This window comes from Paramisgurnus dabryanus, chromosome 11 (assembly GCF_030506205.2).
Source record: "Paramisgurnus dabryanus chromosome 11, PD_genome_1.1, whole genome shotgun sequence".
Taxonomy (NCBI): domain Eukaryota; kingdom Metazoa; phylum Chordata; class Actinopteri; order Cypriniformes; family Cobitidae; genus Paramisgurnus; species Paramisgurnus dabryanus.
In genome coordinates, this window is record NC_133347.1 from 19,340,867 (window position 1) to 19,366,061 (window position 25,195).

Here is a 25,195-nt window from a genome sequence, read left to right on the forward strand (position 1 = left end):
AATAGAGTTGATAAAGAAAACTACATCTGGCAGTGTAAAGCTGCATTGGTGGGTGTGCACCACATACTGTATCATCAATTACATAGTATTTTTATATAAATGCATATGTGTCTGCATACAGTCGCATGCGTTTGTCGACTGCAGTGTCTTTGCGTCCATCTGAAAGATGTCTCACTCCGTCTTATGGTCTGACACTAACCCTCGGTGAAACCTTGTCTCAGGTATCTTCTCTGACCTCCTGCATTGTCCAACTCTAGAATAGAGCCTTTTGTCTACTGTTTTCTGTAGGTCATTGTGCGAAGCGCTTCTTAGTGTCTGCCATAATTTGGCCAGTTACTTGATCCGGGATGACTCCACCTCAATGCCATTCATCTCATCATGGGACAGTGAGCAGGCGGTATCAGCCCTATTTAATGCACCCAAGGGAGAACTTGTAAAACTTTGTTGCTTAAATATTTAAATGGAGGTAATAGATGTCTAAAGGACCGCACCAAGAGTTATAATTCGACCTGAGAAGCGATCGTTCCTGAGAGGAACCGCAAGAACCGCTCAAATGAGATAGAGCTGAAATAAACGACTTATCTGAGGAGCCTAAAGACGAGCGGAGGGGAAAGATTAGGGTGGAAGATACGGAGAAAAAGAAAAATGACAGACAAAAACAGCTCAGATTACTCAAAGACAAACAAACAATTTTTTTTTCAAAGATGCTTTACGCCATGAGAAGGTACCGGAGAGGCCAAATGCAAAGCTTCACTTCTAATCTCTGATGACTGGAGTTTAGTTTTTAAAATCACACACACACATGCACATGCGCGCGCACACACACACACACACACACACACACACACACACACACACACACACACACACACACACACAGAGATGTAACTCCCACTCTCCCTTTCATGGGCGCACTGATCAGCATGTCTCTGTTTCATCACACTTCAGTGAGCACTTTAAAGTGGTTACCCTTGCCACACACACACAAACACACGAGGGAGTTCAAACATGCACATTTGATACATAAGAACATGCAGAGGACATAACCCAATGCTTCAAGTCAAATTATTGTTGAAAGGCTGGGTTTCTGGTTTAAGATGGTCCCCAAACCTGGTCAAGCTAACGCACATTTGCTTTAGCCATCTGAAAAGTTATTTAACCATCTGAAAATTGTTTAAAGTCTATCTTAAGCCAGTCATGTGATTAGCCTGACCACGCTAGAAGGCCAGTTTAGACCAGCAAACAGGTAGAATTTGTGCAAGGTTATATTACAGATACACACGAGAGTACACCATACTCAAGCTTACAAAATCAAAAGTCTTTGATCTCATTCCCCCTAATTTTTTCTTAATCTAATAAAGACATAAAACAAAAATGACTCCTTCTCGAGTCTGCTAGCACGACTCTTTATTCAAGCTACACGGAGGCTTAACCCAGTTCAAGGCAAAACTTTTAATAATTTGCAGATTTTTCGAATTTTTCCTTCTACCTCCCAGTTCTTCTGTCTATAGTTTGGATCACAGTGATGCACAGAGACAGAAATATCAGAGGATCGGTTTTCCAACACGGCACACCCCAGCGAGCGAGCGGCCGCAGATCAAAGCTTCCCGAACCACCCCCTCATGCCTACCGCAGTGCATCCTTGACAGGCCCGGACAAAGTGCGCCCATTGTGCGGGCAGTACCAGTCGAAGCTAATGGACAGTGACCAGAGACGCCCCCTCAGTGGGGCTGAGTTGGGGTCATTTGCCTGCAAGCGCGGTACTAGATGCACATTCCTCTTCTTCACGGGCCTGTGTCATCAAACCGTAGCCATGTCATCCAAAAAGCCTTCACAATCAAAGAGCTTTCTGAAGAGCGTAATTTGCATCGAAGACCTGCTGGTGTCTAAAATATAATGTGATACAAATGACTGCCCGAGAATCCATTGTTTATATTATGTATAAAGGGAAGATTATAATCGATTGATTGATTGTGCTGTAGTCCAAAATATCTGATGTATTTTGTAACATACTTAACCAGAGTAACATTTAATTGCTCAGAGGTTACGCTTTCATACATCAGGAGATTTAATGGAGCTCTCGGTTGGTAAACTGTGTTTAAATGCATTAACAGTATGGAGCTGTAAAATAAATGTACAGATTGTATAGTTTAAAAAATCTGGATTTATGTACATTTGATAAAAATGTTTGAGTTTGTATTGAAATCTTCAATAATGTTGACTTTTGATAGCAGGCTTGTCAAAGTTGAGATTTCTTCTGAAACTCTTATACGCCTTATTCAGCCTGCCGCCATGTTGATTCCAAAACGAGGCTCTGAGGGATGGACGTCTAGAGCGTGTGCTTTAAACCGATTGGGATGCTGGTCATTTAGCTATCAAAACACAGAAAATAAATTATTTTACAAATTTTCACGAGACAAAGAACCTCAGAAATCATGGATTGTTAAAATGAGAAGGGACATTTTGAGATAAGAGCACTGCAATGTACAGTACATAAAATCTGTTTTGTTATTAGCTTTTTGTTGGCTAATCACTAATTTCTAAAGATGTAAGCATGCTTACTTTTCTTCAAAACACTAATATAGTCCTATAATTAGAAACATGTCTCCAATTCGTACAGATTACAAAAAACGCAAGGCATGAATACATTAAAAACTTTTCTTAAGCACATTTACCGGAATAAACAGAAGCAGGTTTTATTTCTAACTAAATAACAATTGTACAAAACTTTGGGGGTCCATATGGGGGTTTACCTCTCTTGTACAACAAACTCTCACGTAAATAACTTGTTATCAAGTTAATAACACGTTATTAAGTTTTGGTTCATAACAGAGAAAATACATTGGACATACTCTTATGTTATATACAAACTGGAGATGTAAAGTTAGTTGTTGTCATAAAATATTGTATTGTTGCACTATGTTTGTGTTTTTTAAACAGATCGATCTCACGGTAAGTCATGTTATAATCATGCAAAATTTGATTAATTTATACCTGGCATGAAATTCAGCTTTTTTGTGCCATGAGCACTAATGTCTTTTTCATGTCACTCGCACAATTTTTATAAAAAAAAAATTTGTGTTCGTTGCATAGGCTACCTTTCTTTTTCGTTTCATCTTATGTATTGTTTTCTCATAGTTTTTCCTATTTTCTTACTATTGTCACTTGGGGTTGGGGTAAAAATCACTTTCTGTTACATTTTTAGACGGCCTAACCTAAACCTAACCCAATCCACCTGGAAAACTGGGCTTCAATTCCCCTAAGCCTAACACCAACTCCAGGCGAGATAGTTTTAAAAGCAGAAGAAAAAGATGTAGAATCCAATATATAAATATACATCCTAAGCAAAACCCCAAATCTAACCCCAACCCCAAGCTTTAAAAATGGTTTATTTAAAAATGGGGGGGGGGATCAATACATAAAATGACACGAAAAAGAAAGTCGTGCCACAGATAACTTATAGAAATTTGTGCGAGTGACACGAAAAATACATTTGTGCTCTAGGTACGAAAAAAGCTGAATTTTGTGCCATGGACACCAATAAATTAATCAAATTTGTGTGACTATAACACGACTTTCCGTGAGATCATGTTGTTTTTTAAAAAACTAAACAAGCTTACAAAATGAAAATTCATCGATATATCCAAACAGTTATTATGTACACAATGCGCTATTCTAATCTCAAATTAGGTCATATATGTCCGTTCTAATTTGAACAATCCACGTTTTCTGAGGTTGTTTGTCCTGTGGAAATTTGTAAAACTATGTATTTTTTGTGTTTTGATTGCTGAATGCCCAGCATCCTAATGCAAAACAATAAGTTTAAAGCGCACGCTCTGGACGTCCAGCCCTCAAAGCCTCGGTTTGGAATCAACATGACAGCAGGCTGAATAAGGCGTATGGACACATTTGTGAGATTTTGTTTTTTACATTTGGTCTCCGTGTAATCTCACTGATGTCAAGGGAAGTAATTTAGACATCAAAAAAGATGTCATCTGTGAATTTTCTTTTTAAAATTTAATGTGAAGCATACAAAAATATAGAATAGAATAGAATAGAATAGAATAGAATAGAATAGAATAGAATAGAATAGAATAGAATAGAATAGAATAGAATAGAAATTGAACACATGAAATTCACACATATTAACAAATGTAAGCAGGATTGTAAAGAATATGGACGGGTGCAGCTATAAGCCAATATGTACCAATAATGAAGTCCCACCCCTAAACTAAACGTCACCAGGGCAAAAGCAGATTGTACTAAAACATACAAATGAGATTGTATGATTTCATATGAATTAGCCCTATTAGCCATAATATTCCCATGAGATTGTGATGGAATGACCCTACAAGTAGCATCCCAGTGTCTCTGTCCCTCAGTGCCCTTATAGGTAGCAAATTTTTAAACTATAGGTAACTATTTCATCTCTCTCTTTCTCTCTCTCTCTCTCTCTCTCTCTCTCTCTCTCTCTCTCTTTCTCTCTCTCTCTTCCGCTGAAGCAGCACCATACAGGATTTGGTTTTCATCAAACCAGCAAATCTCTTTTTTCTTCACTCCGTCTAGAGAAGCCACATCCGCTCCTATTCCTTTGTAAATGCTCAGTGCCATTTCAGAGTATTGCGTGATGAGAGCTCTGATAACTATTACAACAAATAGACACTCCGCTTGCTGAGAGTGCATTCGTCTTTTCAAACAAATCTCACTGGGATACACGGGCGATTTCAGGCCCTACCTTACACACACAAAAAACTGCATCGCCTCTTTTTCTTGCTCTCGTCCGGCCCCGTCTCACGCCCTGTAGTGATTCATGCTGTTTTTCTGTCGCAGACAGACTGAGGCTCTCCGCTCTTCAGTCGTGGATATGAGATGTGTGCCTGGCCGTCGTGTGTGCTAGCAGCGTTGCGCCCCGACCCCGCTCTGAACTCTGTGTGCACTATTCCTCGGTCTGAACTTCCTTACAAAGGCACACATTATTACCCTCAGTCTCCGAGCCTCATCCATGGAAACTCTTGGAATCAAACCTGGCATGAGGCAAGCTGGGACCTAGACGAGACTATAAAGAGGAATAAAGCGAAAGGTGGGGGGCAATATGTGCATAGACCGGTCCAACTTTTGCTGAACCTACTCACTTACACATACGAGACACCGAAAGCACAAGGGGGTCAAGAATGCACGGTGCATCAAATAGGCCTCCTGTGGTACCTCTGTCCCCACCTAAATCTTGAGAGGCAGCCTCTGGGCTCCTCAGACTCCCACAGTCCTGCACCCTGCCAGTCACTCTGCCCTGAAGGCTCCTCCAGTGTGCTCTCAGGAATTTAGCATGGGGATCTGACCAGGCCCACAGCTGGGAGGGGGATTTATGCCCTCGGTTCATTCTCCTAAACTCGCTATTGTCCGGACTGGACTCCTGTGGAGTGCTGTGTCTGCCTTTATGATTCCCGAACTCAGCACTGTTTCCTCGGCCGGAGGTTAGAGCATCGTTAGTGTATCCGAAACACAAATTAGGAATTCTAGCACGATACTGCAGAATAGGAATTAGTTGCAATGTAGTGAGGAAAATTTGAGGAATATAAGACAACAAGTATGTGGATAAGACTGAGTAAGACTTGAGGAAGAAGATGAGACAGTAGAAAAGAATAAAACATTTATACAGAACAAACACGAGAGCCCGTCTAAAACTATGGATGTACTGTAATATCGCGTGATGATTATATAGCATATGAAAGCTGTGATTTGAGCCATAACTCAGGTTAGCTACCGGGTGAATGGGTCTCGGGAGGGGTCGTGTCTAATAATGATGAGTTTTATAGCCCTTTGATTGAAGGCAAGCTTTTTCTTAATAGCATTAATTTTAACACACACTCATCTTTCCCTATTGTGCCGCCGATGGACGTTGATGAGCGTTTATGATTACACCTAATAAAATTACAAATACAAATTAGATTACTGCTTTTTGCAGATAGACGCTGTGAGAAGCCCTCAGTAAAATTTGAAATCATTAACATATGAGACTGAATAACAGCATGCATCTGAAAAAGAAATTTACCAGGGAGCAAAATCAATACTCTGACCGTATTATGCTTTGTTTTTGTTAAAGAAGTAATTATAGACCAATCAGAGATCAAGCAGATTGTCAGCAACTGCATTGGCATCTAAGCAATGATATTGCATTAAAATAAATAAATAAATAAGATGTATATATATATAATAAATGATGTTTTTCACTACTGTTATGAAAAGTTTTGAATACTTTCAATTTATTATTTTATTAGGGGCCACTACTAACTTGCCGTCTTATCCTTTTAACTGTAATGCACATACTGAAATGTAGGGGGCAGTATTGAACTAAGAGAGCTCTTATTTCCATACTATTGAGTCTGAGTTGTAAATTGCTTCAGTTTTTGAAGAGTGACATAACATGCATTTAAATAGGTTGAACATTTTGTGCTACACTGTGAAACATTATGTCAGGAGCCACAATTAACATCTGAGAACAAACATGCAAAGTATGTTATCTGACCAGTTTTTGATCATCACGAGAATATATGTAAGCGTTAAAGCTCTCTTAATAATATCACCAAATTTAAGAATGAAGTAGTAAGGTTAATTTAAGAAAATTTTCTAATCTGTAGCCATAAACCCAAAGAACAAATGAATGAAAGTGTTATGTTTTGTACCCCTGGTAGAGCATCAAATAATTCAATCTGGAAATGCACAAAATGATAATATTTATATCTTGAATGCACTGCACTGTATTCCTTTGGCTTTGTCCGCAAACTGCATAAATTTGAAATGATGCATCTCTCTTAATTTTTTAGTCATCTAAACCACACAGACAGGTTAGTACTTGTGCAGTTAGTACACAAGACTTTCGTCTTAGTCACCCACATCAGAACTGGAGATGCAGCTATATATATATATATATATATATATATATATATATATATATATATATATATATATATATATATATATATATATATATATATATATATATATATATATATATATATATATATATATATATATATACATAAATACAAATATTTGATTTGTGATAATCAGATCTTAAATGGGAGAAATCTGGGTTGCACTTTATTTTACAGTACGTGTACTTACCTTGTACATGTATGGTAAATAAGTTGTACTTACAGACAAATGTGTGGTACTTACTTTTAGGTATCTACATGGTAATTAACTGGTATCATTACTGTACTTACCAGTAGTACATACTTGGTAGTTATATGTAACTCTAGGTAAGTACTGGGTAATAACATATATATACTTATAGTGTAGGTATACTGTAACTAACGAGAAACATTACTGTACTTACAAATAAATGTACAATATAAGTATTTAGTATTTACAGGCAAGTTAGGGTAAATGACAGGTATTTATAGTGTACATATATGATAACTAATATCGAACACTACTGTACTTACAAATTGTATACATGATAAGTGTGTGGTACCTGTAGGCCAGTGTAAGTTAATGACCGGCACAAATGGTGTATGTATACTGTAACTAATGAGAAACACTACTGTACTTACAAATTGTATATACACGATAAGTGTGTGGTACCTGCAGGCAAGTGTAAGTTATACTTATACCATACGTATATGATAACTAAGAACAAACATTACTGATGTGCCATATTGGTACTCAGACTCAGTATCTTTGTCCTTTAAACCAAGCATTAAATAACCGTATGCATTAACTACTGGGTTCATTCACTAGTACGTCTATGGTAACTGCATGGAAACAGGACTGTAAAATAAAGTGCTGCTTTTTACATAGTTGTTACATAGGACCTACCACCTAAGATATAGCATCATATACATGTTACTGTGAGACAAACCCAACCATTGACTATTATACACATTAACTACTGGGTAAATTCACTAGTACGTCCATGGTTACTGCATGGAAACAGGACTGTAAAATAAAGTGATGCTTTTTACACAGTTATTACATAGGACCTACCACCTAAAATATAGCATCATATACATGTCACTGTCCGGCAAACCCAACCGTTGACTATCATACGCATTAACTACTGTGTACATTCACTAGTACGTCCATGATAACTGCATGGAAACAGGACTGTAAAATAAAGTGTTGCTTTTTACACAGTTATTACAAAGGATCTAACACCTAAGATTATAGCATCATATACATGTTACTGTGAGGCAAACCCAACCATTGACTATCATATGCATTAACTACTGGGTACATTCACTAGTACACGCTTATTGTGTATATACAGTTTGTAAGTACAGTAGTGTTTGATATTAGTTATCATATATGTACACTATAAATACCTGTCATTAACCCTAACTTGCCTGTAAATACTTAATACTTATATTGTACATTTATTTGTAAGTACAGTTATGTTTCTCGTTACTTACAGTATACCTACACTATAAGTATGTATATGTTAATACCCAGTACTTATCTAGAGTTATATAATAACTACCAAGTATTTACCACTGGTAAGTACAGTAATGATACCACTTTATTACCATGTAGATACCTAAAAGTAAGTAACACACATTTGTCGGTAAGTACAACTTATTTACCATATACGTACAAGGTAAGTACACGTACTGTAAAATAAAGTGCTACCGAAATCTGAGTCAGCAGGTTCTTGAAATTATATATATATATATATATATATATATATATATATATATATATATATATATATATATATATATATATATGTGTTGTTGCAACACATATATATATATATATATATATATATATATATATATATATATATATATATATATATATATATATATATATATATATATTTATATATATATATATATATAAAATTAGCAAATTACACAAGCTTTAAACCTAAAACTGTTTAAAAGTATTATGGCTAAACACAACTTTCGCATACATTTCTATTAAACCAATAGTGACTATAGAATGTGACAGGGTAAATACTCACAAAAGCACCTATTTGTTATGTTTTTGTTGTTAGCCTACATTTTTTGTATTGCTATGTAACTTAGACATGTTATAATGTGTTCAAAAATAATATGTTATAAACATGAAAATGTAAAATAATGATGGGGAAATTTTGAAATATATTTGATTAACAACATACAACAATTTAAACTCAGGTCCTCATGTTGTAGCCTAGTGAGGTACTGTAAGTTAAAACAGTGTATTACTAATTTGCATAAAGTACAAAACGTTTGTATGATAAACATAATATGTAAATAACTTCAATACGCCCCTAAAATACAGTTTTTTTTACATTTGCTTACAAAAAAGTTCTCTATATAAAAACTTTGATAATCTCAGACTGAGAAAATTGGAGTGACAGTGATAACAGAAGGTGTTTGCAATTGCTGCTCTAGTTTAGTCTATGTGGCAGGTTGTTGGTATTGTGGGGCATATGTAGCCCTGCAAGAATCTCAGCTTGAGTTGCTTTAACTGGGAAATGTTTTAATCATATCGTCTCCAATTACTCCAAAATCTCGACTGGGATCCAGCATACTTCCACCATTTCTGCTAACACTATTTAAACTCCTTATTGAAGTCTGACCATGTAATTGAATACAATATTTTAATAGGACAAAAATATTACATTATTTATTACATTGATTACAATGTGTCATTTTCTGTTGATTTTGTTTTAAAATATAACACAAGTTGTGTTTAAAAGTAACCCAAAATGTGTTGTTTCAATAATAACACAGAGATGGGTGGACTCTGGGACAACACATTTAGTGTGTTGTCCCAGAATCAACACTAATGTTTTGTTTTTAACACATTTGTTCTAAGAGTGTATAGACACACCCAACTGTTGGGTTAGATTAAAAAACTATTTGACCAAAACAAAGGTTAAACCAACAAACCCAGGACATGTTAATTTAATCCCAACGTTTGGGTTTGTCCATATTTTACCCAAACATGAGTTAAAGCAACCGACCATATAGGTTTTAAACATCTTTATATTAGTTTTCTCCTGTAATTTTTCAATTTACTCACAAAGACATAACCCAACTATGTGTAGTATATAACAAATACAAATTAAAATGATCAATAAAGTTTATTTCTGGATGCCGCTTGCAAAGACAGTACTGCAACATTTGTACCTACAGTATCAAACATTCCTGATAAATCAGAAATATCCAAAATATAGACAAACAGAAAGACCTTTGTGATCTTTAAATGGAAATTCAAGCACAAACCCAGCTGCATTACCCTTAAACAACGTGCAGCACTATAACTGTAACAGACACACAAATATACACACAAACACACATGCATAAATACAACACACAACCCTCCCCAATCTTCCTCCCACCAGCCACACAAACACACACACACAGCTCCATAGGGACTCAAATGCAGGTGGTAGCTGTCTGGTGTCCTTTAGTAAGCGTGCCCCCTCGGCTCAGCCTCGGGCCAGTCACATCACCCTGTTTATTGTGCCTCTGTGAGTCTACTTGATAAATGCCGAGCACAGCACACAGTAACAGCCAGCACTGCTGAAGATGGATGCCCTGACTCAGAGCTCCCCCACCATATGAGCCAATTTGTAAAGGACAATAAGTTTAAAAAGAACTAAGGATTCAAAACACAACCATTCAGAAACCGACTCGCCTGCTTTTGGATTTTCTGTGAAATATTACCGCGAAATAGCCGGCAAGGTTCACAAGTGCTTTGTGTTAAAAGCCACCTCCTGGCTTTAACTTAGTATTAGCACTAAGATTACATAGTCACAATCATTATTTCAAAAATTTGGCCTTATAGCAGACAACAAAACAAAAGTGATGGTGTGCTGGAGATGCTGATAAACAAACAAATTCCTCTGAGTCGGAGTCAAAACAGAATCTCACTAAATCTGTCCATACGCACTCACGACGTATTGTATTTCCGAGGTGATATTTTTAAAATGACTTTTTGTGCATCCGTCGAGATGCTGTAAACTCACCCTCGTAAAATACCAAGCTGTATAATTCAGGCTCAGAAATGAACTTTAAGCCCACAATGTTTATTCCAAGCATCTTTTAAAGATGTGTTAGGCGTTCACTGTAAAATCCTCTTCACCCTGAGTGTGCACGTGCGCGTGCGTGTGCTAGGCACAATGGGCCCACAGAGGCGGCCGAACGGGTGGACAAACACTAATAGGAAGCAGGTCAGCATTGGTGTGGGAGTCAGGGAAATGTCAGCCTGGGTTAACTATCAAAGATGAGTGCAAACGTATCCCTGTGGAAAAGAAGACTGTTAGGAAAACATCAGCCTCGGCCATGCCAGCCTCCTAAAAAGTGGGAGTATCCCACTGTTAATTAATCCAAGACTGTGGGACCTGCGTTTCAGCTTTTCCTCTTTCCATCGGCCTGAGAGTTCAAACACAAGACCAAGTGATTAGACACAGTCAAGTCAAATCAGCAGCCAGGCACATGTCTTTTGGAGAGTTCGTAGAAGGAAAACATTTAATTTTTTTAATTTTAATTTTGAAAAGGCACAAAAGCACAATGCTGTTTTCTGAGCTACTGGAAGTAGATTAAGAATGGAAAATAAAAAGTAATTATTAATTATTTTTTTATTAGTTTACAATCACACATTCACTTACAAGTTTAGATTTAGTAAGTCCAATTAAATAACACATTTTTATTCTGCTATACACTGTCTTCACTTACTGTACCCAGCCTCATAGTCTCATATAAAATCATATAAATTTCATCATGTGGCATGGAAACACAAAGGATTTAATGTCAAAATGTTTAACCAGCTCTTTCCACACAACAATAATTAACATCGGCCACTGAATCATAAATTCAGCTGCAATTTTAATATTATAAAAGAATACCCCTTGCACAAACCTCAAAATCGCTAACATTTTTATTTAATAAATAGTCACAAGATGTCTTTATCCGAGCTTTTGGTTTGTTACATTTAATGGTTTTAATGGTCAACAAATATTTATTTCCACAGCTATGAAAATAAAATAATTTAAAAGATATTCATGGTTAACCGTGGCGAAAATATGGTAATAAATTTATTATAGCTTTCTTGTTTGGGGATTGTCAGCAACACCCAGTGAGCTTGAAAAGCCACAGACTGATAGACAGTGAAAAACCATATAAAAATAAAGACAGATGTGGAGGCCCAATGTTTTGTTCGACAGAAGCTGTAGCAATGATGTGGATGTCTAGACAGTTATATGAAATACTGGCACTGTCATTTTATACTATTAAATTAAAGCGCTGTTTCAAAATATGATCTAGCTACAGTATGGCAAAACTGAATCCAAACTATGATCTCTGCCTCAGCTGTACAATAGGAGCAGGATATCTTTTAATATCTTTTCAAAAAGAGAGAATGCTTGGCTAAATCATATGTATTCAGTGGCAATAAGGTATCAAATACAATAGAATACAAACCCTTGGCAAACACACACTATGTTTGGCCATGTCTGGAAGATACAACCCACACAAATAAACAACCTCAAAATATATCTATCCAGAAATATCTCCAATATGAAACACTTCTGCTACTTCAACATCTCATCACAGACATACACCTGCTTCTTGGCCCCTGGGCCCTCATGCAGAAGGGCATCGGCCCTTGATCACTGCCACCTCTCCTAGAGACTGAAAGAGGAGCGTGCAGTGCTGTTAACTGATCCGCTCCTCCCTTTCTCCTCCCAGCTTTTGTACTGATGACAGCGTGCTTTCTGTCCTGCTACAGCTGCCACACGTCCAATGTGACACTTGCATATGCATACGTCTGAAGATGCATGTGCAACCATGCACATGCATGCACATTTACATGTGTGCTGAAGTGATGAGTTGCATTGAAAAGAATGGTTTGCAGAATAATTGACACAGAAATTTGTTCTGCTTGTGTTTCATGAATGGGCTCTGTGGGGAGTAACTCACACCTGCTAGTTACACAAATGTGTGTGTAGTGCCATAATATGTAGTCTAGTATTTGATCAACATTATTTTTGCAGTGATATTAATGGTACTCACAAATGTGTCTTCTCTGGTCTGGTGAATAAAATTTTGCTTATTTATTTGTCTGAATTTCAGTGTAGGTACAGACTGGTTTATGCTAGGAGTTGGTGGACCAGCATTACCTGTTTAGCGCAAAACATAAAAATAAAAAACTAAATCCTGGCCAGGATGTCATCCTATACAGTACATAGTTGATATTGTGTAATGTTGATGTCAAACTAATTTTATGCTAACACTTTATTATAAGGTTGTGTTTGTTAACATTAGCTACATGAATTAACAATGAGCAAAACTTCTACAGCATTTATTTGATACATTTTAAAAATCTAAAGTTGTAATTGTAAACATTAGTTAATGCATTAGTTAATGCATATGAATGCTGAAAATCTATATTACTCATTGTTAGTTAATGTTATGCATTTACCAATGTTAACAAATACTGTACAACCTTATTGTAAAACTATTGTTAATACTTTTAGTGCTCCAAATCTTCAAAAGCTTCCTAGAGATTTACTTGGCCAGTAATGATATAATGTGGTATCTGCATTACTCATAAACAGGAATTGGTATTTTTAATCCGCTAAATGCTTTAAATTTATCAACAAATGAAAATGGTGAGCTTGCTAAAAATGGCTGGTTATAATCAGTGGTCATGACATGAATTTATGTTATGCCAATGAAAACACTGAGCTTGTCATCTGAGAATGTCACGGCGTGTGTCTCTGAGTGCTGGTTAGCCACAGTTTTAGCATAGAGTGGTTTGTGGTTTGAAAAATAAAACAAAATGAAAAACAAAGCTTAAGGTAAGCACGAGGTCACACAGTACAGGGGACAGACAATGTTTCAAATTTAAATATAGATACAATTAAAACAAATAGAAAAATACATTGAGCTCTTTTTTTTGCATAAACCATAAACCAGAATACCCAAGGGAATGCAAGGTGATGATAGGGGTATGCAAAGCTGATTGGTCTGTGCAGTGTTGCATGAAGTACAAACAGTGTGGTGTCGATGTAAAATAAATGGTTTAATCAAATTAGCCAATCAAACGCTTACTCCATGGTTACCACCACCACCGTCATCTAACAACCCACTTGGAGAGAAATTTAAATTGCATGCTCACCTTTGCTCAAGAAGAAACCTATGTTTATTGAAATTTTTATAAAATTCTTAGTATTAATAAAAATATTTGAATTCAAAGTTATGTTTCTATATGAATATACAGTACTGTAAATAAAACATTGTACAACTTATGCAATATTAATATAGTGTAATTGTGTCACTGTGCTTGAGAAAGTGGGGTACACAGTAAGATTTGTAAAAATTTCGGAAAACATTTAACTTACAATACCAACTTTTCAATAATTTAGACATTCTGGGGTGGTTTCCCGGACAGAGTTTAGATTAAACCAGGACTAGGCCTTGGTTATATAAGGACATTTAAGTAGGTTTACCTTACAAAAAACAATACTGATGTTGAGACAACAATACAATGAAACAAATATATGTTAAGATATGTCAGTGCAAGTTGTTATTAAATTAAAGGGGACATTTCACAGGACTTTTTTAAGATGTAAAATAAACCTTTCGTGTCCCAGGAGTACGTATGTGAAGTTTTAGCTCAAAATGCTACATAGATCATTTATTATAACGTTAAAATTACCACCTTGTAGGTGTGAGGAAAAATTTGCCTTTTTGCGTGTGTCTTTTAACATGCAAATGAGCTGATCTCTGCAATAAATGGCGGTGCCGTTAGTGCAGGTTAAGGGGTGGTATTATCCCCTTCTGACATCACAAGGGGAGCCAAATTTCAATTACCTATTTTTTCACATGCATGCAGAGAATGGTTTACCAAAACTAAGTTACTGGGTTAAAACTGGGTTCTTGACACTGGGGACCCAATTATATCACCTAAACATGAAAAAGGTCAGATTTTTATGACATGTCCCCTTTAAAGCAGCTTGAACATGTATTTTAGGCCCAATCCCATTTCTCTGTCTTACCCCTTACCCCTACCCCTTAGTTTTGCACATTCACGAGATCTCGATTGGTCCTTACCAACATGTTAGTGAACATGCAAAACTAAGGGGTAGGGGTAAGGGGAAGGGGTAAGACAGAGAAATGGGATTGGGCCTTAGTCTGGGACTAGAATAAGCCCTGTCCGGGAAACGCCCCATAAAGTATGAGAAAAGATTTTAATATTATCATGTACTCATCAGCATAAACGTTGTTATTGGGGACAGTATAAGGGACAGCTTACCAAAAATAAACACTCTGTCATGTTGTTGCAAACCTGTTTGAAATTCTTTCATAAAACAGAAAGTCAATGTTACTGTAAGTGACTGTCTTAGTCCCCATTTACTTTCATTATACGCAGCAGCGTCAACATTCTTCATATTGTGTCCTCATGTTCATAAAAAATTGCAGAAGCACAGGTTTAGACCGAAATTAGGCTATGTGAATGATGACAGAATTAGCATTTTAACTCTTTTCACCCTTTAAGACCTTTCTAGACTTGCGCGTATGCCCTGTTAACTGTTCCATGTCACCCTATCAGCACTCAAGAAGTATGTTGCGACCAATCATTTTTGTGGAATCCCTCATCGCTTTGATCCCATTGGGCATTGCTGCTCCTGTAATTTGAGTGGCCAGTGCATTTTCCAGGTTGATTAGTTTATTGTTTTAGAGCGTGATTCCCTGTTGAGATCATTAACAGCTTGAGACTGATGTGAGCTTGTGCTGAAACACACTTACTCTCTGGGCATCACTCATTAACTCAATTAGGACCATATAACATCATGTAAAGGGGCAAACTGTGTCATAACCACTAAAGATGGCTGTCACCTGTTTGGAGAAATAGAAAGCAGAAAAGCACTCGGAGTTAATTGCATTAAACTGAGCAATGATCTATTAATAGAACTCTGTTCCAATAGCTGTTGCCCTGCAATTATGCCATGTTCAGTATACCACCCCTTCTGTGAAAATCCTGTTGGTCACGTTATGCTTCTTGCAGAAGAGAACGAAAGTAGAGCAGATATGTCACTTTCACAACACCATTTTGTATCTTATTTTAGTGGTGCTTGAAGGAATAACACACCAGAAAATGAAAATGTATTCACCTCTTGACGTGTATGACTTTCTTTAGCTGAACACAATCAGATTAATATCAAATAATATCCTGACACTTCATAGCATTGCAATGCTATTGAATCGTGGTCCAAAATGCACATCCATCATTATAGTAATCCATAGGACTCTAACCCCACAGTCACTTAGCTCCAAACATGAGTGACACAGACTGACACGCACTCACTTGATGGGCGTTTCTGGGTAGTATCTAAAAGCAGTATCAAAATTCACTTCAGAGGTATTGTTAAGTTTACAAGTTTTTGGATTTATAAGTATTTATTTCTCGATAAAAGTAACAAAATATATAAGATAAAATGCCAAAATTATCAGATATTTACGGAAATATGCATTTTCCGCCATCTTAAATTATTTTCTTTTCGAGCCACTACTGACTTACGTCACGCTACCCCTTCACTCCGATTGGCAGCCGCTTTGCCGCATCGTTCAGCATTTGCATAAAGGTACATTCACATTATAAGCGACTAGAGGCCGTTTCACATGGTACGCGGCAACCGCGAGTGTTAAGTTCTTTTTCAATAGGAGACGTACCGAAAGCGGCAAAACGGGGGCGGTTACAGAGGTGAAGCGAAGTTGGTCCACACACCTTGCTCGTGCACCCAAAATTCTGTTCCTTCTCCGAACATGGTACTTCATGGCTTCCAATACAAGAGAAAAGCTGAAGCCGCGCGGCGATTTTGCCGCTTACCGCGTACCGTGTGAAACGGCCATAGTAGTAGCAGAGCGACGCAATCTCATTGATTTCAATGGAAGCTTGGCGGTGACCGTTGACGGCTGGATGGGCGTGTCCAGTCGCGCGACAAAGTTGAGAAATGTTTAACTTTATGCAAATTATTCTCGACATTCAGGAGCGACTACCAATGAGAATGAAGCAGGGGAGTTCACATCATCCATCTCTCGTCAATTACTGGAGTGGACGTTACTCATTTGTTTATGACAACCAGATATAGAAACACCTCGTTTGAAAGAGACGAGCGACACACAGCGACAAAGTCACATATAATGTGAATGTGCCTTTAAATAGCCTTCTTGTCTTTTTTGGCCCAACGTTGCTCGGCGCAGCGGCAACTCGTCGCTTGTCGCTGGCAAACGGCCACTCCCATTAAAAATGAATGGTAGTCTGTCGCTCTGTCTCTTGTACCTAATGTGACTGTAGGGTAAGGGGTTAACTAACGTTAACAAGATTTTAATAAAGTATTAGTTATTGTTGAAATTAACATTAACAAAGATTAATAAATGCTGTTTAAGTGCAATTCATTATTATATCATGTTAACTAATGTACACTAGTCAACATTCGAAGTGGATCAAAACCTTTAATAAATGTTTACATAAAACCAATCCCTAATACCCATTCTTGTCTTAGGACAACTTTGATAAACTTGTTTGATCCACTTCAAATGTTGACTAGTATAGTTTGTAAATTACACTTCTTTGGAGAAGACAGGTAAACAGAAACTAGAAACATTTCAAATGATAAAAGTCAGACTGTAAAAATGACAAAAATTAACCAGGGGGTGTTGTGATCCATGTGACTGCCACATTCTAGTTGTATTCAGGTCCAACTGCTCATAAGGGACCGAAGTTTGAATGTGATCCACAATCGTTAATCCAATTCATTTTCTGTGCACTTAGAGGACTTCGCTGAAAAATGTGGCATTTAGCCAGTTGGATTCTGCCAACAAAGCAATATTTCTAAATGGCCTGAGGATGGGATTAAGCTGATTTGAAGCGAAGATATTTGATGAATGTATAATACGTGCCAAGAGCATTAGAACTTATTACTATTATTGTCTTATTTTTGAAGGAGGTGGCGTTTAGAGGCTTTTGCATGTGTTCTGAAGCAAAATGATACATTTGTGAGAGACAACAATTAATATTTTATCAAAAAAGATCAGCAAGATAAATTCTAATACAGCAGCACATCGATAATCCTGCTTGTTTCACGAAACACAATGACGCATATTTAAAAGACAGACCAACAAATCACAATTTATATGCCACTCAGTGGTGAATTTGTCTGAGATATACCTTACCTATTCACTTGCAAGGGGCTTTTCTTTTTTCACAAAGTTCTCCACATTGCAAGAAACAAAATGCGAGGGCTGTTTAGCCACAGGTCGCACCTTCAGTTATGAATTCAGATGCAAATGTTCTGCCAATCTCAACTGCACGAGCGCCAGTCCGTGCAATTCTATCACATCAACTACCGTGCCCTACCAGACAGACAGGTCCTTCTTTAGACATGTAGGCCTCTGTGATCATGTGTTTGACAGAGAACTCAATGTTCCCAAAGGCATCAGAAGACAAGAACCGACCTGCAGATCCTTTAAAGCACCCAGCCACCGGGCAAGCAGTTTGTGGGCAGCTGTCTTTGGCTCCGGGCGACCGAGGTCTCATTCCAGCATGGCTTACAACTCGATTCTCTGTCAGGGCTTGCTGATTTCGCCTGGTTCCCTAACATGCTCCTGAAGGCCTTTGTCAAAGAATTATTTTCTGCTATGTGAAACATATCGGGCCGATCCTGGCGTATCAGTTCCGTTCAAGGTTGACAGCAGCTGCCAAGTGGATCAGAGTATGGATTTAGGGCAATAACAATCTGTTGTAATGATTTTGAATATGGCTCTCCTGTGTCAGTTTTGGTTGCAGTTTCTGCTGATGGTTGGAAGCTGTGGAAAAGTCATTCCACACCTGATTGATTTACAGCTTAGATGGTGGCTTATGTTACACTAAATCCACGTTTAGTGAAAACGAACGGGCCGTGACTATAAAGCAGACTTACCAAGAAAGTTATAACTGTCGATTTCATTCGGTAAATCTATCAATTTATCTCATTAACAAATCCATTCAGGAAATCCATAAAGAACTCATACATTCATAATTTAAAATTTAGTGAATCATCAAAATAACATTAAGCTAAATGTGAAATACAGGCATCAAGGGGTTATTTAACACAAATGCCATTCATCTCAATGTATGGCAGCTCTGGGTGGCTCGTGCCCAATGTAAGCATGTCAACCCGACTTTTTCAGCAGAGGAAGTGCGTGGTAACATTCAGGCGGGAGAAGGGTACCCTGCTGCTGATGACAAACGGAGCCCAAAAGAGGCCGACCTGGCAACCTGAACGCCCATCGGCCTTCATTGAACCAAACGTAAAACTCCTGCACACGTGCGCGACACACACACACACGTACGTCAACGCAAACACGGGCTGACACGCACTCTTAGCGCCACGGCCGGATGAAAGCTGTGCTTATCATGTCAACACATGAGCCGGCAGACGTGCTTACACAGGGATTGGGGTGGAGGGCAATGCCTGACCACGGGTGATGGCAGCCACACGCTCCTCAATCTCTACTGGGGAACACTGAACCTCTGTGCTCTAATCACTTGGGATAGTTACAGTGTGAATGAATGGAGGAAAGCTGGGGGTGGTCACCACCTTGGTTAACTCTCCTGATGACTGGGGAACAAAATGAAAGGTTAACATGATACATAAAAATAAACAAAAATAATACTAAGTCAAAATAATACAGAGTCCAGCATAGAAATGTAATGTTTTTTATTAGATTATTACATAGATTATTTTTATTATTCTCTACATATTTATCTTTTTTATCCACATAGATGAGATAAAAGGGATAGTTCACCATAAAATGACAATTCTTTCAACATACTCACACTCATGTTGTTTTGATCCTGTATGAGTTTCTTTGTAAAGTTATAGAAGAAGAAGATATTTTGATAAACGATGGAAAGCACACAGTTGACAGTGCCCATTGATTTCCATAGTATTTGTTTTTCTTACTATGGGTACCGGCAACTGTGTGGTTACCATCATTTATCAAAATAACTTTTTTTTATTTTTTTTATTTTTGCATTTATTTAAACAGTGATAGAGGAGAGGACAGGAAAGTACAGGGAGGAGAGAGGGAATGAGAGTGGCAAATGACCACGAGCCGGGAATCAAACTCGGGTAGCCGAAAGTGCGAAAGCACTACATGTCAGAGCGCTGCCCACTACACCATCGGTTTCATAAAAATAAATAACATTTTCTGTTCGACAGTAGAAATTAGGCATGCACCGATACCACTTTTTTGGAATACGAGTACGAGTATGAGTACTTGCATTTCAGTACTTGCCGATACCGATAACGAGTACTTAATAAAAAAACATGATTTAAATTTACAGGTAACAGCTTTAGTCATATAATTTAACAAAAAAACAAAGGACTAGTTTTCCAGTTTGTTGTAATCTCTGCCTCTTTGGACAACACAAGAGACATTAACCCCTTACACGCCGCTCAAACATAGACATTTTTCAGACCGTGGTATCGATTACAGGTATCGGGGGACTTTTAACGAGTACGAGTACTTTAGAAAATGTGGTATCGAGTATCGGTATCAGTGCATCCATAGTAGAAATAAATGCAAAAAAATTTATCATAAAAGGTTCAGATTCTATTGGGGGCGTGTTTGTTTAGGTGATTTCAAATATCAACATTGGCTTTCAGAGACTTTCATGCACCCCATCTTTAATTTCAACAATTTCTATTTTCTAAGCAAATTGATAAAACACTAAATCAAATCTTCTGAGCTATTAACCACTTCTTATAAAATCAATAATTTTCTATTGGATTTTGCAATAAAAATGTTGTATATTTAACTCCATATCTCCTACACTGTGTAAAGTCTAGCGTATGTGCTCTGTTTTTTAAACGAATAATGTACTCTGGAATTTATATGAAATGCCAATTTACTTATTTGGTAAGCAGACATGCAATTCGATCTAAATCATGCTGATTGGATTATTTTGTGGTTATGATGTCTGACTCTACATTATCATTTACCTTTTGAACAAAATTTGTCATTTATAAAACAGCTATTTAAAACACAATCTCTTCATTTTGTAAAATTGTATTTTTATCAAACAACAAACTGAAATCATTTCTGGTCTATTGTTTGTAAATAACATATTTTTTTTAATCTACAGTAGGATGGTTAAACTTCTTTAATTAGCTCAAAGGGGTTCATTTTAAAACACATCTCTATTTACGCAATAGAAAGGAAAATTGGCTGATAATAAATCCAACAATTAACCTTACCAGTCTGACCCATCGTAAAAAAAAGGTTCCCATTACAAATGTTCTGATAGTTAATTATTAACTGTGGCATTTTAGAAGAGAGACTGAAAATCTATATCTTGAGAAGAACTAACCTTTGAAGAGGGAGTGGAAAACGGTATCTAAATTTATTTATGTGAGACATTTGGAGAATGCATAGCACATCTGCCAATAAGAGATTCAACACGGTCAGGCAAGCATAAGAATATGGAGGTGGATGTGTTTATTAGATGTCAGGGTCCTAAAGGGTCAGAAACCTCAAATTTGATGAATGATTTTTATATTACATGCTGACATTAGATTCTATAGACTGTCTTAATGATTTCCATTATTATGATTTAAAGAACCCAGAGGCAAAATAGGACCCAGAGCCACAGTAGGTATCTCAGTGTATTGGGCTACATCAGACTAAATCAGGTCCAAACCACCATAGAAAATAAGGGGGACAAGCTTAATTTTTAATATTAAAATTGTTAATAATTGTTTTATGTTTTTCAAGACAGTAAAATATTCAATTTCAGAATTAATTCAATTGATGCACTGTTGAAATAAAGAGTTAAATAACTGTAATATTGACTTTGTTGGTTTTTTACAAAATATCATAATGATCAAGTAAGAGCTTTAATAAAAATTTGTAATTACAAATTTGACAAAAATGCTAATTTTACAGCTTGTAAATTACAGTAAGTATCTGTATGATCTAATGATCTAATCTTTGTAGAGTCCATATTAATACTTCAGAGGTACACTGGTACCAAATGTATCAATATCTCTATGGTACATTAATGGACCTTTTTAAAGTCTTTACCCTTTTTTATGAAAAAAGAACAAAAATAACTGCAATTTGAAGAAGATTGTCTTTTAATTAAGTTATCTCCTCTGTATTACAGAACATAGTCACACCAACATAAAAGCAACATAATTGTACTGATGACCTGACACAGACGTTGACCCTATAATATCTCACTGGAGGTCAGCCCAGGTCATGCGGTGACATGTTAGAGCCCTCTGTAAAAACAAGTTATTATCAGGTCAATCACCCTGGGTCAGCCTGCCACACCGGTCCCAAAGCCAGCTCGGGTTGTCATTTAGTTAGCTCAGTTAAAGAAGCATTTAATAGCCCGGCCAAGAAGGTGGAGGCTAAGCATAGCTCCATACACAGCAAAATCACCAGTGTTAAATTTTCAGGGATGGTGTTAAATACACAGTGTTGATGCTGTTTTAACACTATCTGGTAATAAAATAACACTGCCATTGCTAGGCCAGTGTTATATTCACGACAGTGTCAGTGTAAAACAAGGGTGTTATCAGATTTCACTCTGAGCGGTGTAAATCAAGCCACGCCTCCACTAAACATATCCTGTCAGGGATTTTACCGCCATTTTCTTTCACAGGAGGACTGAAGAGATCAGGTAAATCACTCTCATAATATTCACATGGTTTAGCTAAATTAAACTGTTATTTCTCTGTCTGACTCTACGCAGCCATATGCCAAAAAACCTAAATAAGATATTTTTCCCATTTTATTTCCCCTTTGTTCGTTATTTGGTTCAGTTTAATCAAAGCTATCTTGTGTTACGTTGTTCCCTTGTTAGTTTAGTATAAAGTTAAACTGCTAGCTAAAAGTTTAAAACCAAGAAGGATAATATTAACAGGAGATATGAACGAAAGAATTGAACCATGATAAAACGCGACATGCACTACAAATTGAAGGTATGAAATTAAGTAAAATGAAAGCTCGTTTATTCACCATATGATGCTCGTTATAAGGTAATCATATAGGCTAGATACCGTGAGTTAACGAGGTCGTTTACATGCACGTGAGTGCACGGATATCGGTTAATTATTCAAATTACTGAAAAACACGGAGAAAACCGCAACCGCATCGTCATGTGTTTTTCTAAGATGTATGCAAACAGGGGAAATATCGCCAAACCAACAATTAATTTGACCAAAACCTCACAATATATCATCATTTGTATGCACAGATTGCTGGATTGGATGCATTGTGTGTTGTAAGCTTTTCTTGGCGCTAGATGTCAGACAGATGCAAATGGCAAATACATACGAAAGTGTAAAACGTGTATGGCGAACGTTTTTTTTTTCTGTCATTATAGATGCTAGTTTGGTGAAAGTACACACTGAGTGCTTCAAATCATTCAGAAGAGATGCTGTTTTTAGGGCAGTTTATTAAAGAAGACCTGACATGGATGACTTCCAATGAGAAACGACTGCTAATACTTATATAAATTCATTACAGAAGGTAAGTTTATATATTTATACATATAAATCATTTTATTTGACATAACTGAACAGTTAACCAATCTTTTTAGTATATGTAGTTTTGTACATATTATTATTATTAATCTGGAAAGAAAGTCACATGACCTGCTGCCAACTTTAATAAAAATATATTATCTTCTCATACATCGTTTTGCTATTGATGTCATATTAAATAGCAATCAAATTGATTACTATTTTGAAAATGTATAAATGAAGATTCATATTGTCTTGAGTGCTGTTTTTAATATAAAAAGAATGTTGAGTTTTCAGAGTCTTTATTGTCATTTTTGTGATAGGACCCTACCAGACTATATTTGAATACGGCATACCCATGGATTCTGGAACTGTTATTCCTTAACCCAGTTTGGAGGATAAGAGCTTACCAACTATGTGAGTACACACAGTACATTTGTACTGTACACTGTCTCTAACATGATTTATTATACTGAGATGATTTTGATTCAAATAACGGTTAAAACTGCACCCTTTTTGGTATTTTCTTGACTCTTTTTGTCTTTGAAAATCTGCAGAAATATGCTGAGGTGATGTATTGCAAAATAACCAACATACAACAATTAAAGGATAATTGCAGACTACATCCTGATGAAGATATGGATGACCCTCTGTCTGGTCAACAGGAGTTTAAATATGGTAAGTGTACATGGGTTTGCTACTTTTACGGTTTTAAAGTTTAACTGTATACTCATGGTGTTTAAATTCTGTTTTGCTAGGACGGGACAGTGATGTGGCAGCTCTTCCCTGGCTCATTCACCTCTTGCCTTTCATTTGTGAAAGGAAGAAAGAAGAAAGAGGGTCAATGTGCAACTGAAGCTACTGATTGTGCTGTGTAAGTTTTTTTTAGTATTTTGTTCTAGTTATTTATTCAGCAGTTAGTTTGCTTGCATTGTTCACCCCATGTAAATGCATACAAGTTCATAAATACACATCAAATACATTCATCAAATACACTCTTTTAAAACACTCTTAGGTGATTAGCATCAATCCATGCTTTGAGGGGGAAGAATCAGCACAGCCCTGCCTGCACTGCGTTGGGAACAGAAGTTGCATCCAGAATTTTTGCATCATTCTGGACCAAAAAGCCATTCCCTCCATGATGAAGACCACTGATGCAGCCTTCCACTACATCATGAGTAAAACAACTACAGAACTAAATACCAGGTTGGAACGTATTTAAGAAAAATGAAACGTCTTTTGAATTGAAATGTCTGTTTTGTTATGGAAAAATCTTTAGTATTGTGAAGGATAAGCATTTCTGCCTGCCAGTAAGGTAATTGCAGTGTATTTTAATGTTCAAGTTTTGAGTAGGGTGGCTAATTTTTTTTAAACTCTCATTTGATATATTAAAGACCTTTATAATAAGTGGTTTTCATGTCACTGCGCTGTGGTATAAGATAACTTTCATTATTCCATACTGTATTCTGTATTCTAATTGTAGCTGAGGTATTTAAATAAGCAGTATTAAATGCAAAGTGTTGTGTGTATCAATGTAAATATTAAATGTGATGTACTTTAATAAAAAGAGGTTTTGCAATATTTCTTGTCATTTGTCTTTTATAGAAACAACCCATTAGCAACAAAAGTGGCTATTAATCAGTATTTTAACACTTAACATTGTTGAATTCACATTACACT

The 25,195-nt window shown here is 36.7% G+C and overlaps 1 long non-coding RNA gene across 3 annotated transcripts; it reads left to right on the forward strand.

Moving 5' to 3' along the window:
* Positions 1-22,417: 22,417 nt before the first annotated feature.
* On the forward strand, positions 22,418-25,096 carry LOC135729560 (uncharacterized). Of its 3 annotated transcripts, XR_010525704.1 has the most exons (6): positions 22,418-22,671; positions 23,377-23,522; positions 23,839-23,932; positions 24,073-24,193; positions 24,274-24,389; positions 24,531-25,096. It is a non-coding gene; the product is annotated as an uncharacterized lncRNA (long non-coding RNA). The 3 variants fall into 3 exon arrangements; XR_010525703.2 differs by lacking the exon at positions 22,418-22,671 and having other exon boundaries at positions 22,845-23,522; XR_010525705.2 differs by lacking the exon at positions 22,418-22,671 and having other exon boundaries at positions 22,845-23,522; positions 24,284-24,389.
* Positions 25,097-25,195: the final 99 nt, after the last annotated feature.